The sequence below is a fragment of the Tachypleus tridentatus genome, chromosome 1, assembly GCF_004210375.1.
Source record: "Tachypleus tridentatus isolate NWPU-2018 chromosome 1, ASM421037v1, whole genome shotgun sequence".
Lineage (NCBI taxonomy): Eukaryota > Metazoa > Arthropoda > Merostomata > Xiphosura > Limulidae > Tachypleus > Tachypleus tridentatus.
In genome coordinates this window covers 183,345,213-183,366,686 of record NC_134825.1, presented here as the reverse complement: position 1 = coordinate 183,366,686, position 21,474 = coordinate 183,345,213, and the positions used below count along the sequence as shown (strand labels likewise).

Sequence of the window (21,474 nt, the reverse complement as noted above, 5' to 3'; positions counted from 1 at the left end):
ACGTGTGTCAACTGATCATATCCAAAGGTATAATCATTCCGTGAATGCAAGGTTTTCTGTGTTACAGAAGTCCTTTTGGCAGAGTGACTGTTGTCCAAATTGTTGAAGAAACTTTAAACAAAGACACGAAAAGATCAGAGGACACAAACGTTTCATTCTCCCAGGGGGTGCTGTTAGCAGGAATTGTATCACAAAAGAATTCAGATTACGTGTCTCAGATACCTCAGACGAATGATCCAAGTATAGACCTCTGTTTTATCTCGGACTGGTTTAGAATCATCAGGAGTGAGACGGGATGGTGTGCAACCACACACGGAGAATAGCTTGATGGACAAAATGAGTTGATCTACTGGCAGTGTTGTGACTGAAACAGTTCGAAAGAACCTTCTATAAATTAAACTAAAGTGATAAAGGCGTACTCTAATTTCAAACATAAACGAATAGCATCTGATAATGCATCAGAGAAATTCTTATGACTGCTTACCAAAGTTGTAGCTGAAGATATTCAGTGACAAACAGAATGTGAAGAAATCCAAGATTACTAATAATGAAGTTATTCCAAATATCCGACCACAAATTTTTGGGACACGTGGTATTAGTTTAGTTGTAGGAATTTGGATACGAGACAGTTCCTACAGCATATGTTAGGCTCATTTAGGTATTGTCTAACTGTGATGGCACAATAAAAAAGACAAATACAGCAGTAGTAGCAATGCATCTGGAGAAACGAACATCTGCAAAAGTGGCTTCTTCATCCATTTGTGTGTATAATACATGAAATAGCTTATTTAAACAGGATAAATGTGGAACATAAAACGGTGGGACAGCGGTAACTTAGGATTTACAATGATGAAATCAGGGGTTCGATTCCTATCGGTAGACACAGCATATATAGCCTGATGCGGTTTTGCTATAAGAAAACACATAAAACAGTCAGAGAACTTTCACAGTCCATATTCACGGTTGAATCAGACAATAAAAAAAAAGAATTGTTTGACGTGTGTAAAGATAAGTTAATCAAGACTGCAGAAAGGGTGGACAAGAGGTCTGCGATTTTTGTTCAAGAAGATGGTTTCAGTTCAAGCAATACAGAAGTGGTGAAGATTCCTTCAATGAGGCAGCGAGTAAAAGGACGAGTGAAAGTTTCTGACAAATGAGTTGAAAACTCTTACCTCAAAAAGTAAAGTCTTAAAGTAACGTTAGGAGGTCAGTACTGAAAACTGTATGAACAAGGGAATTATATATTTGGAGATTTATTGAAGGCAACATGAGGCTAATTATTCATAGTAAACACGCATTTGAAGTTCATGTAGGGGACGTTGTGTTTGAAGATATTGACCTGTTCTTTATTTGTCTAGCGTTCTACAAAGACATTGACAATATTTTCATCAGATGTGGCACTGAATACTGTATCCAATTAAGTTACTTTGGAAACACTTGGACAGAACACATGTACTGCACTTTTAGGACTACATCCTTTTACAGGCTGCAACTCTAAGGTTGCTTTTGGTGATCGTGTAAAAATGGCAGAACTTCAATTAATCGCATCAGAGAGTGTTTTCAAAACAGCTGTGTTAGATCTTGGAAGAGACTATAAAGTTCGTCATGAACAACATCTAGTGCTCTAAGAATTCATCTGTTGATTTGTTGCACTACAATCCAGAATTAAAGAAGTTAATGAAATTAGGAATCAACTATTTAGGATGAAGTAAGAATTTGTCGAGTCAGAACAGCTGCCCCCACGTGAGGACACATCATATCTTCAGGCAGAACGAGCCAACTACCAGACAGCAATGTGATGAAGAAGTCTGGAGGAGCAGCTACATCTTACCATCACCTGAAAGTCAATAGGTGCTGGAATATGGACAACTAGTTCTACACTAGATGTGGGGCTCCCAGGTCTAGACGACATTCTGAAATTTGTGGTGTAGAAATACAACGAGAAACACGAGCTGCCAAAATACCATAAATAAAATATTCACCAGCCTGTGAACTTGAAACGTGTGAAAACATAATCAACAAAAAACACTGGTTTTGTGTCACACTTGTTTTGTTAGTCAACAAAAACACTGGCTTTGTGTCACACTTGATTTGTTAGTCAACAAAAACACTGGCTTTGCGTCACACTTGATTTGTTAGTCAACAAAAGCACTGGCTTTGTGTCTCACTTGCTTTGTTAGTCAACAAAAACACTGTATTTGTGTCTCACTTGCTTTGTTAGTCAACAAAAACACTGGCTTTGTGTCTCACTTGATTTGTTAGTCAACAAAAACACTGGCTTTGTGCCTCACTTGATTTGTTAGTCAACAAAAACACTGGCTTTGTGTCTCACTTGTTTTGTTAGTCACCTAATTTAGCAATATAAACGCTACCGATCTCTTTAATCTGGTGTTCTGTACTGAGAGGTATTGATATATTAAAGTTTTATCTCATTCTCAAGTATTGGATTTAACATTTTTATGTATATACACGATATGGTACGATTTTTCCATCAATGTCAGCCAAGCAACATTAATATTAATTCGTTATTGCTGGTTGCTATAGAGAAAGTTATGTACAGAGTTATATCATTGATAACAAAAATAATATATTTTAATAATTCTCACTAACACAGATCTAACTAAGTTTGTGTAACACGCAACCTTTCGATAACTTAATAAATAAATACTGATTTAGAACACATTCTCAGCATAATTACATTTTAACAGTGTTTTATCATATTTTATTTATATTTTAAGGGTGTGGTCTGGCCCTGAATATTATTACAGTGTAAATGTAATAACACTTATTTCACGGTAAATGTTCTGTTTTGTTGTAATTAATTACCATAAGTAAATCAACTCATTGCTTCTAAATTATTGGACTAAATCAAAACATTTTTGGGAATTGGAGAGTTTTGAAAATTGTGCTATTTTAAATATTAAATAACAAGCTACTCCGTTGGAAGATCCACTAGACATTTTCGATAGCGAGGGACTTTCACCTTTCAAAAAACATACGGGCATTTTGCTCCCTTAGTTGGTACGAATGGCCAACTTTTACAGATCTGCTTCATGAACTAAACTTTGAACTGTATCAGGTATTACCAGCGAGTAAGACTAAGAACGTATGTCTTGATATAGTAAGTATATTGTTGATGTTGTTTATTGGAAGCTATATTGAACTGTACCCTAATTTTCTCCCAAATAATTCTAAATTTAATGCAAATATAATTCATGTTCTAGTTTGAAAGTCTGTTTAAAGTAGTATAGTAAGTAAGCTAACAAACAAACAAAAAACAAACTTCAAACTGACGAGAGTAGGCTCTCTTGGTTTCAAGATTATTCTTGGTGTTTAATACCTGTGTACTATTAGTCGTAGTATATGTCTGTTGTCATAGCAAATGTGTGTGTGAGTGGGTTAACCGAGTTATAATTAATTTGTATGTTTAGGTTTAAATAACATTGTTAATTAGTTAAGAATAATCAAAACTCTTAATGATAACTAGAATAAAGTGACTCGATATCCTGCAAAACTAAAAGATAAGTAGGCTTAATAGTTTATTTAAAATAGTGTTTACGTACTGTCAAACAACCTCGCTTAACCGTTAACGTCAACGAAGTAGACGGGGGAAAATGTGATGCAAGTTCTGGTTAAATTACTTTTTGATTTATAAGTACTTGGAATTATGTACTGCAACAATCTCATGTTTCTAAGAGCCAAGGGATCTTCGCGGATAGCTGACAATGCCATAGAAACTCCTTTATCAAAGATCGGATGGATATGCTTGGCTGAGGATCGACTGCTACCAAAAGCATTGCGAATGTCTGGGCATTGTTTGGGTATTTTGTACATATACTCTTTAAAGGATGTGCAGGAAATAAGTGATAAAATATTTAAAACAGAACCATCAGGTGTTTCAGTCACTGTTGTCGTATAGGCCCTAGGGACTATAGTAAAGGTTTTATTCATCGGTAGTTCTCTCTGTTGTAGTTGCTAGTGTCTGAACTTTTCTGTATATTAGTTTTATTTTAAAGTAATACACTACAAACAACTACTATGCACATTATGTGCAGCCAAAACTTTCTATTACTTTAAGTAACGAACTTCATTTTTCGTAAGATAGCGCTGCGCTATGGAACTGGGAAAATTATGCATTTAAGATGCCTTTACCAAACTTTAAAATTTACACACGTACACTTTCAAAGACAAAGAAGACATTTTTACTCATTTAACTTTCGCAACTACCTTTTAATTTATAGTATGAGGTGTAGTTCACTGGCATGTTGAATGGAGGGATGTCAACATTTCCCAACTTCTGTTCTTAAACGAATAAGTAACGCGCTGAAGTAATGTTGACCATGAATATATTAGTTTCTACTATAATTATGTTACTGTTCATCTAAGTAATTCGTTGTCTTTTCAATGACTGAAGTTGGTTGGTTTTTTAATTATCATGTTTGTTTGTTTTTTCGTTCAGAAGAAATGCAAAGTCGTTTGGCCAGTTTATTTAGTATTTTGAATATAATTCACGATATAATACTAGAATGTGTATTGTAAGTACAAACAGAAACTGTACAAAGTTGTTCTGGTAAGTTCAGTTGAGTGGTTAGCGTTCTGTACTATGTATCCTAGGTTCCTTGGTCCTGTTACAGTACTTTAAGGTCGTGGACGCATTATAAAAGTGACAGACAAATCCCAATATTCTGTTAGAGTAGCCTACGAGGTGCTTGGAGATAGTATTGACTACAGTGTTCGAAATAAAACTTACAGACTGGGTTCTCCGCAAGGAACTAAAGTTATCCGTACTGTAATAAACAAATTAGTTCAGTAATAAACAGTGTAAACTTGCTACATTATTCTAAATTAGATATAGTCGTGGAACGTTCATTAGTTGATAGAAAGTTGTGATTTTGTGAAAGTGTTTTGAATAGCAAAGCGAGACCTCTTTCTTTCAACCAGTCAGGAACCTTGGAACGATCCTTTACGTTTATTTTGATCATATTTGTCTGGTCTTCCTTTTGGAAGACTTCTTTTTTACTTTTTTCTCGTCCGTCCAACAAAGGCAAAGATAAAAAATAAAGCTTTCTTAGCCATTACAGAACCAAATCGTACATCGAAAAACAGTATCTGATGTCTTGAAACGCGCAAAGTGTAAATAGTACAAACGAACATGGATTATCAAAATATTTTGATTAGTGACCTGTTGTTGGTCGTAAATTGTGACAGGTTTTCAAGACGTTATAAGGAACACTTACAGTATTTATACCAATATTCAGTGTGAGCAGTGTAAAGGTCAGTTACTCAGGATACGTTATTTAAATTATTAAATTCTTTATAAATAGTCGCATCCTGGCGAAGCCATTCATGTTTGTATTCAGAAACGTTGGTTTTTACAACCATGTATAACCTTGAATATCAAACTCGCAAGGTGTACTGGGGTATTTTAATAATATACATACAAAATAAAGTTAACCCTAGTTGTGACAGCCCACAATATGTTTTCATTACTCGACTTTTACTTTGCCACATTATTATTTTCTTCGCTGTCTTAGAGTACAATTGTAACACGTGTTATTATTGATATCATAAACCACGATGGTGCTTCATAATAGGGAACGCACATAATTTAAACAATTAGTACAACGTCCGGCAAAAAAAAAAAACAATAAAAAAACACCTTAAACAGTAAAGATTCAGTTAAAAAAACATTTCAAAATCTGTACTGTTGAGTACTAGGCTGTGCACATAAAAATGCAAAAAAAAAATCATGCATGTTGAACTTACAAGGAAAAGAAAATCCGATTTGTAATTCTTATAATTATTTTAATACCAGTTTACAACAAAAGTGGCTTGGTATACTGCACCCAAACCTATTGTAGAGTATTAAATAAGATACTGTGAATTGGTATACTGCACCCAAACCTATTGTAGAGTATTAAATAAGGTACTGTGACTTGGTATACTGCACCCAAACCTGTTGTGGAGCATTAAATTAGTACTGTGGCTTGGTATACTGCACCCAAACCTGTTGTGGAGCATTAAATAAGGTACTGTGGCTTGGTATACTGCACCCAAACCTGTTGTGGAGCATTAAATAAGGTACTGTGGCTTGGTATACTGCACCCAAACCTGTTGTGGAGCATTAAATAAGGTACTGTGGCTTGGTATACTGCACCCAAACCTGTTGTGGAGCATTAAATAAGGTACTGTGACTTGGTATACTGCACCCAAACCTGTTGTGGAGCATTAAATAAGGTACTGTGGCTTGGTATACTGCACCCAAACCTGTTGTGGAGCATTAAATAAGGTACTGTGGCTTGGTATACTGCACCCAAACCTGTTGTGGAGCATTAAATAAGGTACTGTGACTTGGTATACTGCACCCAAACCTATTGTAGAGTATTAAATAAGGTACTGTGGCTTGGTATACTGCACCCAAACCTGTTGTGGAGCATTAAATAAGGTACTGTGACTTGGTATACTGCACCCAAACCTGTTGTGGAGCATTAAATAAGATACTGTGGCTTGGTATACTGCACCCAAACCTGTTGTGGAGCATTAAATAAGATACTGTGGCTTGGTATACTGCACCCAAACCTGTTGTGGAGCATTAAATAAGGTACTGTGGCTTGGTATACTGCACCCAAACCTGTTGTGGAGCATTAAATAAGGTACTGTGGCTTGGTATACTGCACCCAAACCTGTTGTGGAGCATTAAATAAGATACTGTGGCTTGGTATACTGCACCCAAACCTGTTGTGGAGCATTAAATAAGGTACTGTGGCTTGGTATACTGCACCCAAACCTGTTGTGGAGCATTAAATAAGGTACTGTGGCTTGGTATACTGCACCCAAACCTGTTGTGGAGCATTAAATAAGGTACTGTGGCTTGGTATACTGCACCCAAACCTGTTGTGGAGCATTAAATAAGGTACTGTGGCTTGGTATACTGCACCCAAACCTGTTGTGGAGCATTAAATAAGGTACTGTGGCTTGGTATACTGCACCCAAACCTGTTGTGGAGCATTAAATAAGATACTGTGGCTTGGTATACTGCACCCAAACCTATTGTAGAGTATTAAATAAGATACTGTGACTTGGTATACTGCACCCAAACCTGTTGTGGAGCATTAAATAAGATACTGTGGCTTGGTATACTGCACCCAAACCTGTTGTGGAGCATTAAATAAGATACTGTGGCTTGGTATACTGCACCCAAACCTGTTGTGGAGCATTAAATAAGATACTGTGGCTTGGTATACTGCACCCAAACCTGTTGTGGAGCATTAAATAAGGTACTGTGGCTTGGTATACTGCACCCAAACCTGTTGTGGAGCATTAAATAAGGTACTGTGGCTTGGTATACTGCACCCAAACCTGTTGTGGAGCATTAAATAAGGTACTGTGGCTTGGTATACTGCACCCAAACCTGTTGTGGAGCATTAAATAAGGTACTGTGGCTTGGTATACTGCACCCAAACCTGTTGTGGAGCATTAAATAAGATACTGTGGCTTGGTATACTGCACCCAAACCTGTTGTGGAGCATTAAATAAGATACTGTGACTTGGTATACTGCACCCAAACCTGTTGTGGAGCATTAAATAAGATACTGTGGCTTGGTATACTGCACCCAAACCTGTTGTGGAGCATTAAATAAGATACTGTGGCTTGGTATACTGCACCCAAACCTGTTGTGGAGCATTAAATATACTGTGGCTTGGTATACTGCACCCAAACCTGTTGTGGAGCATTAAATAAGGTACTTGGTATACTGCACCCAAACCTGTTGTGGAGCATTAAATAAGATATATACTGCAATAACTGTGGCTTGGTATACTGCACCCAAACCTGTTGTGGAGCATTAAATGTACTGTGGCTTGGTATACTGCACCCAAACCTGTTGTGGAGCATTAAATAAGGTACTGTGGCTTGGTATACTGCACCCAAACCTGTTTGGAGCATTAAATAAGATACTGTGGCTTGGTATACTGCACCCAAACCTGTTGTGGAGCATTAAATAAGGTACTGTGGCTTGGTATACTGCACCCAAACCTGTTGTGGAGCATTAAATAAGATACTGTGGCTTGGTATACTGCACCCAAACCTGTTGTGGAGCATTAAATAAGGTACTGTGGCTTGGTATACTGCACCCAAACCTGTTGTGGAGCATTAAATAAGATACTGTGGCTTGGTATACTGCACCCAAACCTGTTGTGGAGCATTAAATAAGATACTGTGGCTTGGTATACTGCACCCAAACCTGTTGTGGAGCATTAAATAAGATACTGTGGCTTGGTATACTGCACCCAAACCTGTTGTGGAGCATTAAATAAGGTACTGTGACTTGGTATACTGCACCCAAACCTGTTGTGGAGCATTAAATAAGGTACTGTGACTTGGTATACTGCACCCAAACCTGTTGTGGAGCATTAAATAAGATACTGTGGCTTGGTATACTGCACCCAAACCTGTTGTGGAGCATTAAATAAGATACTGTGGCTTGGTATACTGCACCCAAACCTGTTGTGGAGCATTAAATAAGATACTGTGGCTTGGTATACTGCACCCAAACCTGTTGTGGAGCATTAAATAAGGTACTGTGGCTTGGTATACTGCACCCAAACCTGTTGTGGAGCATTAAATAAGATACTGTGGCTTGGTATACTGCACCCAAACCTGTTGTGGAGCATTAAATAAGATACTGTGGCTTGGTATACTGCACCCAAACCTGTTGTGGAGCATTAAATAAGATACTGTGACTTGGTATACTGCACCCAAACCTGTTGTGGAGCATTAAATAAGATACTGTGACTTGGTATACTGCACCCAAACCTGTTGTGGAGCATTAAATAAGATACTGTGACTTGGTATACTGCACCCAAACCTGTTGTGGAGCATTAAATAAGATACTGTGACTTGGTATACTGCACCCAAACCTGTTGTAGAGTATTAAATAAGGTACTGTGACTTGGTATACTGCACCCAAACCTGTTGTGGAGCATTAAATTAGATACTGTGACTTGGTATACTGCACCCAAACCTGTTGTGGAGCATTAAATAAGGTACTGTGGCTTGGTATACTGCACCCAAACCTGTTGTGGAGCATTAAATAAGATACTGTGACTTGGTATACTGCACCCAAACCTGTTGTGGAGCATTAAATAAGATACTGTGACTTGGTATACTGCACCCAAACCTGTTGTGGAGCATTAAATAAGATACTGTGGTTTGGTATACTGCACCCAAACCTGTTGTGGAGCATTAAATAAGATACTGTGACTTGGTATACTGCACCAAAACCTATTGTAAATTACTAAATTAGGTACTGTGGCTTGGTATACTGCACCCAAACCTGTTGTGGAGCATTAAATAAGGTACAGTGGCTTGGTATACTGCACCCAAACCTGTTGTGGAGCATTAAATAAGATACTGTGACTTGGTATACTGCACCCAAACCTGTTGGAGCATTAAATAAGATACTGTGACTTGGTATACTGCACCCAAACCTGTTGTGGAGCATTAAATAAGATACTGTGGCTTGGTATACTGCACCCAAACCTGTTGTGGAGCATTAAATAAGATACTGTGGCTTGGTATACTGCACCCAAACCTGTTGTGGAGCATTAAATAAGGTACTGTGGCTTGGTATACTGCACCCAAACCTGTTGTGGAGCATTAAATAAGATACTGTGGCTTGGTATACTGCACCCAAACCTGTTGTGGAGCATTAAATAAGATACTGTGGCTTGGTATACTGCACCCAAACCTGTTGTGGAGCATTAAATAAGATACTGTGGCTTGGTATACTGCACCCAAACCTGTTGTGGAGCATTAAATAAGATACTGTGGCTTGGTATACTGCACCCAAACCTGTTGTGGAGCATTAAATAAGATACTGTGGCTTGGTATACTGCACCCAAACCTGTTGTGGAGCATTAAATAAGGTACTGTGACTTGGTATACTGCACCCAAACCTGTTGTAGAGTATTAAATAAGGTACTGTGACTTGGTATACTGCACCCAAACCTGTTGTGGAGCATTAAATTAGTACTGTGACTTGGTATACTGCACCCAAACCTATTGTAGAGTATTAAATAAGATACTGTGACTTGGTATACTGCACCCAAACCTATTGTAGAGTATTAAATAAGGTACTGTGACTTGGTATACTGCACCCAAACCTGTTGTGGAGCATTAAATAAGATACTGTGACTTGGTATACTGCACCCAAACCTGTTGTGGAGCATTAAATAAGATACTGTGGTTTGGTATACTGCACCCAAACCTGTTGTGGAGCATTAAATAAGATACTGTGGTTTGGTATACTGCACCCAAACCTGTTGTGGAGCATTAAATAAGATACTGTGGCTTGGTATACTGCACCCAAACCTGTTGTGGAGCATTAAATAAGATACTGTGGCTTGGTATACTGCACCCAAACCTGTTGTGGAGCATTAAATAAGATACTGTGGCTTGGTATACTGCACCCAAACCTGTTGTGGAGCATTAAATAAGGTACTGTGGCTTGGTATACTGCACCCAAACCTGTTGTGGAGCATTAAATAAGGTACTGTGGCTTGGTATACTGCACCCAAACCTGTTGTGGAGCATTAAATTAGGTACTGTGGCTTGGTATACTGCACCCAAACCTGTTGTGGAGCATTAAATTAGGTACTGTGGCTTGGTATACTGCACCCAAACCTGTTGTGGAGCATTAAATAAGATACTGTGGCTTGGTATACTGCACCCAAACCTGTTGTGGAGCATTAAATAAGGTACTGTGGCTTGGTATACTGCACCCAAACCTGTTGTGGAGTATTAAATAAGATACTGTGACTTGGTATACTGCACCCAAACCTGTTGTGGAGCATTAAATAAGATACTGTGGCTTGGTATACTGCACCCAAACCTGTTGTGGAGCATTAAATAAGGTACTGTGACTTGGTATACTGCACCCAAACCTGTTGTAGAGTATTAAATAAGGTACTGTGACTTGGTATACTGCACCCAAACCTGTTGTGGAGCATTAAATTAGTACTGTGACTTGGTATACTGCACCCAAACCTATTGTAGAGTATTAAATAAGGTACTGTGACTTGGTATACTGCACCCAAACCTGTTGTGGAGCATTAAATAAGATACTGTGACTTGGTATACTGCACCCAAACCTGTTGTGGAGCATTAAATAAGATACTGTGGTTTGGTATACTGCACCCAAACCTGTTGTGGAGCATTAAATAAGATACTGTGACTTGGTATACTGCACCCAAACCTTTTGTAAAGTACTAAATTAGGTTCTGTGAAAGTCATAGAGGTATTGAAAAGTCTATTTGTTTTTTCTGTGTTTCACATAAACTAAAATATATCATAAGTCTGTTGTAAATGGTGTTATGATGATCCCTTGAAGCTAGCTTTCTTATAAATACCTGTTGTTTCTTTATAGAGCTTCAGTAAAGGGTGAAGTGGGAATTACCCACCAATAATAGATGAACATTAGATTATTGTAAAATCTATATAATCACTGCTTTGTACACTATACGATTGGTGTATTTAGGGAGCCGACCATTATATATGAAGTAAGGAGTCCAATGATAAATTACATACATGATAAAAACTCATTACATCCATTCGTAGAATGGATATTTTAAAATACATGGAAGTTTATTTAAAGCGATGTTTTAGGCATTTATGTTTTATTATCAAAATTAATTGTTTTGCTGGTAAATACGTGAAGATTGTGTTTTAGTCTAGACTTGTCCATTCCTGTTCGTTATATAATTTGGTGTACTTAGTGAAGATTGTGTTTTAGTCTAGACTTGTCCATTCCTGTTCGTTATATAATTTGGTGTACTTAGTGAAGATTGTGTTTTAGTCTAGACTTGTCCATTCCTGTTCGTTATATAATTTGGTGTACTTAGTGAAGATTGTGTTTTAGTCTAGACTTGTCCATTCCTGTTCGTTATATAATTTGGTGTACTTAGTGAAGATTGTGTTTTAGTCTAGACTTGTCCATTCCTGTTCGTTATATAATTTGGTGTACTTAGTGAAGATTGTGTTTTAGTCTAGACTTGTCCATTCGTGTTCGTTATATAATTTGGTGTACTTAGTGAAGATTGTGTTTTAGTCTAGACTTGTCCATTCCTGTTCGTTATATAATTTGGTGTACTTAGTGAAGATTGTGTTTTAGTCTAGACTTGTCCATTCCTGTTCGTTATATAATTTGGTGTACTTAGTGAAGATTGTGTTTTAATCTAGACTTGTCCATTCCTGTTCGTTATATAATTTGGTGTACTTAGTGAAGATTGTGTTTTAGTCTAGACTTGTCCATTCCTGTTCGTTATATAATTTGGTGTACTTAGTGAAGATTGTGTTTTAGTCTAGACTTGTCCATTCCTGTTCGTTATATAATTTGGTGTACTTAGTGAAGATTGTGTTTTAGTCTAGACTTGTCCATTCCTGTTCGTTATATAATTTGGTGTACTTAGTGAAGATTGTGTTTTAGTCTAGACTTGTCCATTCCTGTTCGTTATATAATTTGGTGTACTTAGTGAAGATTGTGTTTTAGTCTAGACTTGTCCATTCCTGTTCGTTATATAATTTGGTGTACTTAGTGAAGATTGTGTTTTAGTCTAGACTTGTCCATTCCTGTTCGTTATATAATTTGGTGTACTTAGTGAAGATTGTGTTTTAGTCTAGACTTGTCCATTCCTGTTCGTTATATAATTTGGTGTACTTAGTGAAGATTGTGTTTTAGTCTAGACTTGTCCATTCCTGTTCGTTATATAATTTGGTGTACTTAGTGAAGATTGTGTTTTAGTCTAGACTTGTCCATTCCTGTTCGTTATATAATTTGGTGTACTTAGTGAAGATTGTGTTTTAGTCTAGACTTGTCCATTCCTGTTCGTTATATAATTTGGTGTACTTAGTGAAGATTGTGTTTTAGTCTAGACTTGTCCATTCCTGTTCGTTATATAATTTGGTGTACTTAGTGAAGATTGTGTTTTAGTCTAGACTTGTCCATTCCTGTTCGTTATATAATTTGGTGTACTTAGTGAAGATTGTGTTTTAGTCTAGACTTGTCCATTCCTGTTCGTTATATAATTTGGTGTACTTAGTGAAGATTGTGTTTTAGTCTAGACTTGTCCATTCCTGTTCGTTATATAATTTGGTGTACTTAGTGAAGATTGTGTTTTAGTCTAGACTTGTCCATTCGTGTTCGTTATATAATTTGGTGTACTTAGTGAAGATTGTGTTTTAGTCTAGACTTGTCCATTCCTGTTCGTTATATAATTTGGTGTACTTAGTGAAGATTGTGTTTTAGTCTAGACTTGTCCATTCCTGTTCGTTATATAATTTGGTGTACTTAGTGAAGATTGTGTTTTAGTCTAGACTTGTCCATTCCTGTTCGTTATATAATTTGGTGTACTTAGTGAAGATTGTGTTTTAGTCTAGACTTGTCCATTCCTGTTCGTTATATAATTTGGTGTACTTAGTGAAGATTGTGTTTTAGTCTAGACTTGTCCATTCCTGTTCGTTATATAATTTGGTGTACTTAGTGAAGATTGTGTTTTAGTCTAGACTTGTCCATTCCTGTTCGTTATATAATTTGGTGTACTTAGTGAAGATTGTGTTTTAGTCTAGACTTGTCCATTCCTGTTCGTTATATAATTTGGTGTACTTAGTGAAGATTGTGTTTTAGTCTAGACTTGTCCATTCCTGTTCGTTATATAATTTGGTGTACTTAGTGAAGATTGTGTTTTAGTCTAGACTTGTCCATTCCTGTTCGTTATATAATTTGGTGTACTTAGTGAAGATTGTGTTTTAGTCTAGACTTGTCCATTCCTGTTCGTTATATAATTTGGTGTACTTAGTGAAGATTGTGTTTTAGTCTAGACTTGTCCATTCCTGTTCGTTATATAATTTGGTGTACTTAGTGAAGATTGTGTTTTAGTCTAGACTTGTCCATTCCTGTTCGTTATATAATTTGGTGTACTTAGTGAAGATTGTGTTTTAGTCTAGACTTGTCCATTCCTGTTCGTTATATAATTTGGTGTACTTAGTGAAGATTGTGTTTTAGTCTAGACTTGTCCATTCCTGTTCGTTATATAATTTGGTGTACTTAGTGAAGATTGTGTTTTAGTCTAGACTTGTCCATTCCTGTTCGTTATATAATTTGGTGTACTTAGTGAAGATTGTGTTTTAGTCTAGACTTGTCCATTCCTGTTCGTTATATAATTTGGTGTACTTAGTGAAGATTGTGTTTTAGTCTAGACTTGTCCATTCCTGTTCGTTATATAATTTGGTGTACTTAGTGAAGATTGTGTTTTAGTCTAGACTTGTCCATTCCTGTTCGTTATATAATTTGGTGTACTTAGTGAAGATTGTGTTTTAGTCTAGACTTGTCCATTCCTGTTCGTTATATAATTTGGTGTACTTAGTGAAGATTGTGTTTTAGTCTAGACTTGTCCATTCCTGTTCGTTATATAATTTGGTGTACTTAGTGAAGATTGTGTTTTAGTCTAGACTTGTCCATTCCTGTTCGTTATATAATTTGGTGTACTTAGTGAAGATTGTGTTTTAGTCTAGACTTGTCCATTCCTGTTCGTTATATAATTTGGTGTACTTAGTGAAGATTGTGTTTTAGTCTAGACTTGTCCATTCCTGTTCGTTATATAATTTGGTGTACTTAGTGAAGATTGTGTTTTAGTCTAGACTTGTCCTTGTCCATTCCTGTTCGTTATATAATTTGGTGTACTTAGTGAAGATTGTGTTTTAGTCTAGACTTGTCCATTCCTGTTCGTTATATAATTTGGTGTACTTAGTGAAGATTGTGTTTTAGTCTAGACTTGTCCATTCCTGTTCGTTATATAATTTGGTGTACTTAGTGAAGATTGTGTTTTAGTCTAGACTTGTCCATTCCTGTTCGTTATATAATTTGGTGTACTTAGTGAAGATTGTGTTTTAGTCTAGACTTGTCCATTCCTGTTCGTTATATAATTTGGTGTACTTAGTGAAGATTGTGTTTTAGTCTAGACTTGTCCATTCCTGTTCGTTATATAATTTGGTGTACTTAGTGAAGATTGTGTTTTAAGTCTAGACTTGTCCATTCCTGTTCGTTATATAATTTGGTGTACTTAGTGAAGATTGTGTTTTAGTCTAGACTTGTCCATTCCTGTTCGTTATATAATTTGGTGTACTTAGTGAAGATTGTGTTTTAGTCTAGACTTGTCCATTCCTGTTCGTTATATAATTTGGTGTACTTAGTGAAGATTGTGTTTTATCTAGACTTGTCCATTCCTGTTCGTTATATAATTTGGTGTACTTAGTGAAGATTGTGTTTTAGTCTAGACTTGTCCATTCCTGTTCGTTATATAATTTGGTGTACTTAGTGAAGATTGTGTTTTAGTCTAGACTTGTCCATTCCTGTTCGTTATATAATTTGGTGTACTTAGTGAAGATTGTGTTTTAATCTAGACTTGTCCATTCCTGTTCGTTATATAATTTGGTGTACTTAGTGAAGATTGTGTTTTAGTCTAGACTTGTCCATTCCTGTTCGTTATATAATTTGGTGTACTTAGTGAAGATTGTGTTTTAGTCTAGACTTGTCCATTCCTGTTCGTTATATAATTTGGTGTACTTAGTGAAGATTGTGTTTTAGTCTAGACTTGTCCATTCCTGTTCGTTATATAATTTGGTGTACTTAGTGAAGATTGTGTTTTAGTCTAGACTTGTCCATTCCTGTTCGTTATATAATTTGGTGTACTTAGTGAAGATTGTGTTTTAGTCTAGACTTGTCCATTCCTGTTCGTTATATAATTTGGTGTACTTAGTGAAGATTGTGTTTTAGTCTAGACTTGTCCATTCCTGTTCGTTATATAATTTGGTGTACTTAGTGAAGATTGTGTTTTAGTCTAGACTTGTCCATTCCTGTTCGTTATATAATTTGGTGTACTTAGTGAAGATTGTGTTTTAGTCTAGACTTGTCCATTCCTGTTCGTTATATAATTTGGTGTACTTAGTGAAGATTGTGTTTTAGTCTAGACTTGTCCATTCCTGTTCGTTATATAATTTGGTGTACTTAGTGAAGATTGTGTTTTAGTCTAGACTTGTCCATTCCTGTTCGTTATATAATTTGGTGTACTTAGTGAAGATTGTGTTTTAGTCTAGACTTGTCCATTCCTGTTCGTTATATAATTTGGTGTACTTAGTGAAGATTGTGTTTTAGTCTAGACTTGTCCATTCCTGTTCGTTATATAATTTGGTGTACTTAGTGAAGATTGTGTTTTAGTCTAGACTTGTCCATTCCTGTTCGTTATATAATTTGGTGTACTTAGTGAAGATTGTGTTTTAGTCTAGACTTGTCCATTCCTGTTCGTTATATAATTTGGTGTACTTAGTGAAGATTGTGTTTTAGTCTAGACTTGTCCATTCCTGTTCGTTATATAATTTGGTGTACTTAGTGAAGATTGTGTTTTAGTCTAGACTTGTCCATTCCTGTTCGTTATATAATTTGGTGTACTTAGTGAAGATTGTGTTTTAGTCTAGACTTGTCCATTCCTGTTCGTTATATAATTTGGTGTACTTAGTGAAGATTGTGTTTTAGTCTAGACTTGTCCATTCCTGTTCGTTATATAATTTGGTGTACTTAGTGAAGATTGTGTTTTAGTCTAGACTTGTCCATTCCTGTTCGTTATATAATTTGGTGTACTTAGTGAAGATTGTGTTTTAGTCTAGACTTGTCCATTCCTGTTCGTTATATAATTTGGTGTACTTAGTGAAGATTGTGTTTTAGTCTAGACTTGTCCATTCCTGTTCGTTATATAATTTGGTGTACTTAGTGAAGATTGTGTTTTAGTCTAGACTTGTCCATTCCTGTTCGTTATATAATTTGGTGTACTTAGTGAAGATTGTGTTTTAGTCTAGACTTGTCCATTCCTGTTCGTTATATAATTTGGTGTACTTAGTGAAGATTGTGTTTTAGTCTAGACTTGTCCATTCCTGTTCGTTATATAATTTGGTGTACTTAGTGAAGATTGTGTTTTAGTCTAGACTTGTCCATTCCTGTTCGTTATATAATTTGGTGTACTTAGTGAAGATTGTGTTTTAGTCTAGACTTGTCCATTCCTGTTCGTTATATAATTTGGTGTACTTAGTGAAGATTGTGTTTTAGTCTAGACTTGTCCATTCCTGTTCGTTATATAATTTGGTGTACTTAGTGAAGATTGTGTTTTAGTCTAGACTTGTCCATTCCTGTTCGTTATATAATTTGGTGTACTTAGTGAAGATTGTGTTTTAGTCTAGACTTGTCCATTCCTGTTCGTTATATAATTTGGTGTACTTAGTGAAGATTGTGTTTTAGTCTAGACTTCTAGACTTGTCCATTCCTGTTCGTTATATAATTTGGTGTACTTAGTGAAGATTGTGTTTTAGTCTAGACTTGTCCATTCCTGTTCGTTATATAATTTGGTGTACTTAGTGAAGATTGTGTTTTAGTCTAGACTTGTCCATTCCTGTTCGTTATATAATTTGGTGTACTTAGTGAAGATTGTGTTTTAGTCTAGACTTGTCCATTCCTGTTCGTTATATAATTTGGTGTACTTAGTGAAGATTGTGTTTTAGTCTAGACTTGTCCATTCCTGTTCGTTATATAATTTGGTGTACTTAGTGAAGATTGTGTTTTAGTCTAGACTTGTCCATTCCTGTTCGTTATATAATTTGGTGTACTTAGTGAAGATTGTGTTTTAGTCTAGACTTGTCCATTCCTGTTCGTTATATAATTTGGTGTACTTAGTGAAGATTGTGTTTTAGTCTAGACTTGTCCATTCCTGTTCGTTATATAATTTGGTGTACTTAGTGAAGATTGTGTTTTAGTCTAGACTTGTCCATTCCTGTTCGTTATATAATTTGGTGTACTTAGTGAAGATTGTGTTTTAGTCTAGACTTGTCCATTCCTGTTCGTTATATAATTTGGTGTACTTAGTGAAGATTGTGTTTTAGTCTAGACTTGTCCATTCCTGTTCGTTATATAATTTGGTGTACTTAGTGAAGATTGTGTTTTAGTCTAGACTTGTCCATTCCTGTTCGTTATATAATTTGGTGTACTTAGTGAAGATTGTGTTTTAGTCTAGACTTGTCCATTCCTGTTCGTTATATAATTTGGTGTACTTAGTGAAGATTGTGTTTTAGTCTAGACTTGTCCATTCCTGTTCGTTATATAATTTGGTGTACTTAGTGAAGATTGTGTTTTAGTCTAGACTTGTCCATTCCTGTTCGTTATATAATTTGGTGTACTTAGTGAAGATTGTGTTTTAGTCTAGACTTGTCCATTCCTGTTCGTTATATAATTTGGTGTACTTAGTGAAGATTGTGTTTTAGTCTAGACTTGTCCATTCCTGTTCGTTATATAATTTGGTGTACTTAGTGAAGATTGTGTTTTAGTCTAGACTTGTCCATTCCTGTTCGTTATATAATTTGGTGTACTTAGTGAAGATTGTGTTTTAGTCTAGACTTGTCCATTCCTGTTCGTTATATAATTTGGTGTACTTAGTGAAGATTGTGTTTTAGTCTAGACTTGTCCATTCCTGTTCGTTATATAATTTGGTGTACTTAGTGAAGATTGTGTTTTAGTCTAGACTTGTCCATTCCTGTTCGTTATATAATTTGGTGTACTTAGTGAAGATTGTGTTTTAGTCTAGACTTGTCCATTCCTGTTCGTTATATAATTTGGTGTACTTGAAGATTGTGTGAAGATTGTTATATAATTTGGTGTACTTAGTATTGTGTCTAGACTTGTCCATTCCTGTTCGTTATATAATTTGGTGTACTTAGTGAAGATTGTGTTTTAGTCTAGACTTGTCCATTCCTGTTCGTTATATAATTTGGTGTACTTAGTGAAGATTGTGTTTTAGTCTAGACTTGTCCATTCCTGTTCGTTATATAATTTGGTGTACTTAGTGAAGATTGTGTTTTAGTCTAGACTTGTCCATTCCTGTTCGTTATATAATTTGGTGTACTTAGTGAAGATTGTGTTTTAGTCTAGACTTGTCCATTCCTGTTCGTTATATAATTTGGTGTACTTAGTGAAGATTGTGTTTTATTGTGTCTAGACTTGTCCATTCCTGTTCGTTATATAATTTGGTGTACTTAGTGAAGATTGTGTTTTAGTCTAGACTTGTCCATTCCTGTTCGTTATATAATTTGGTGTACTTAGTGAAGATTGTGTTTTAGTCTAGACTTGTCCATTCCTGTTCGTTATATAATTTGGTGTACTTAGTGAAGATTGTGTTTTAGTCTAGACTTGTCCATTCCTGTTCGTTATATAATTTGGTGTACTTAGTGAAGATTGTGTTTTAGTCTAGACTTGTCCATTCCTGTTCGTTATATAATTTGGTGTACTTAGTGAAGATTGTGTTTTAGTCTAGACTTGTCCATTCCTGTTCGTTATATAATTTGGTGTACTTAGTGAAGATTGTGTTTTAGTCTAGACTTGTCCATTCCTGTTCGTTATATAATTTGGTGTACTTAGTGAAGATTGTGTTTTAGTCTAGACTTGTCCATTCCTGTTCGTTATATAATTTGGTGTACTTAGTGAAGATTGTGTTTTAGTCTAGACTTGTCCATTCCTGTTCGTTATATAATTTGGTGTACTTAGTGAAGATTGTGTTTTAGTCTAGACTTGTCCATTCCTGTTCGTTATATAATTTGGTGTACTTAGTGAAGATTGTGTTTTAGTCTAGACTTGTCCATTCCTGTTCGTTATATAATTTGGTGTACTTAGTGAAGATTGTGTTTTAGTCTAGACTTGTCCATTCCTGTTCGTTATATAATTTGGTGTACTTAGTGAAGATTGTGTTTTAGTCTAGACTTGTCCATTCCTGTTCGTTATATAATTTGGTGTACTTAGTGAAGATTGTGTTTTAGTCTAGACTTGTCCATTCCTGTTCGTTATATAATTTGGTGTACTTAGTGAAGATTGTGTTTTATTGTGTTTTAGTCTAGACTTGTCCATTCCTGTTCGTTATATAATTTGGTGTACTTAGTGAAGATTGTGTTTTAGTCTAGACTTGTCCATTCCTGTTCGTTATATAATTTGGTGTACTTAGTGAAGATTGTGTTTTAGTCTAGACTTGTCCATTCCTGTTCGTTATATAATTTGGTGTACTTAGTGAAGATTGTGTTTTAGTCTAGACTTGTCCATTCCTGTTCGTTATATAATTTGGTGTACTTAGTGAAGATTGTGTTTTAGTCTAGACTTGTCCATTCCTGTTCGTTATATAATTTGGTGTACTTAGTGAAGATTGTGTTTTAGTCTAGACTTGTCCATTCCTGTTCGTTATATAATTTGGTGTACTTAGTGAAGATTGTGTTTTAGTCTAGACTTGTCCATTCCTGTTCGTTATATAATTTGGTGTACTTAGTGAAGATTGTGTTTTAGTCTAGACTTGTCCATTCCTGTTCGTTATATAATTTGGTGTACTTAGTGAAGATTGTGTTTTAGTCTAGACTTGTCCATTCCTGTTCGTTATATAATTTGGTGTACTTAGTGAAGATTGTGTTTTAGTCTAGACTTGTCCATTCCTGTTCGTTATATAATTTGGTGTACTTAGTGAAGATTGTGTTTTAGTCTAGACTTGTCCATTCCTGTTCGTTATATACTTATTTGGTGTACTTAGTGAAGATTGTGTTTTAGTCTAGACTTGTCCATTCCTGTTCGTTATATAATTTGGTGTACTTAGTGAAGATTGTGTTTTAGTCTAGACTTGTCCATTCCCTGTTCGTTATATAATTTGGTGTACTTAGTGAAGATTGTGTTTTAGTCTAGACTTGTCCATTCCTGTTCGTTATATAATTTGGTGTACTTAGTGAAGATTGTGTTTTAGTCTAGACTTGTCCATTCCTGTTCGTTATATAATTTGGTGTACTTAGTGAAGATTGTGTTTTAGTCTAGACTTGTCCATTCCTGTTCGTTATATAATTTGGTGTACTTAGTGAAGATTGTGTTTTAGTCTAGACTTGTCCATTCCTGTTCGTTATATAATTTGGTGTACTTAGTGAAGATTGTGTTTTAGTCTAGACTTGTCCATTCCTGTTCGTTATATAATTTGGTGTACTTAGTGAAGATTGTGTTTTAGTCTAGACTTGTCCATTCCTGTTCGTTATATAATTTGGTGTACTTAGTGAAGATTGTGTTTTAGTCTAGACTTGTCCATTCCTGTTCGTTATATAATTTGGTGTACTTAGTGAAGATTGTGTTTTAGTCTAGACTTGTCCATTCCTGTTCGTTATATAATTTGGTGTACTTAGTGAAGATTGTGTTTTAGTCTAGACTTGTCCATTCCTGTTCGTTATATAATTTGGTGTACTTAGTGAAGATTGTGTTTTAGTCTAGACTTGTCCATTCCTGTTCGTTATATAATTTGGTGTACTTAGTGAAGATTGTGTTTTAGTCTAGACTTGTCCATTCCTGTTCGTTATATAATTTGGTGTACTTA

General features: G+C 35.7%; 1 protein-coding gene across 4 annotated transcripts in view; it reads left to right on the top strand.

The window, feature by feature from the left end:
- LOC143231974 (transcriptional regulator protein Pur-beta-like) overlaps positions 1 to 21,474 on the top strand; it is an 80,448-nt gene that overhangs the window by 32,965 nt on the left and 26,009 nt on the right. Inside the window, exon 1 of one of the 4 annotated variants that reach the window (XM_076466925.1) lies at positions 3,025 to 3,121. The exons of the other annotated variants lie outside the window; for them this stretch is intronic. The gene's annotated coding sequence lies outside the window, so the exon portion shown is untranslated. Of the gene's footprint in view, positions 1 to 3,024; positions 3,122 to 21,474 lie in introns of those variants that run through there. 4 annotated transcript variants of the gene reach the window in all.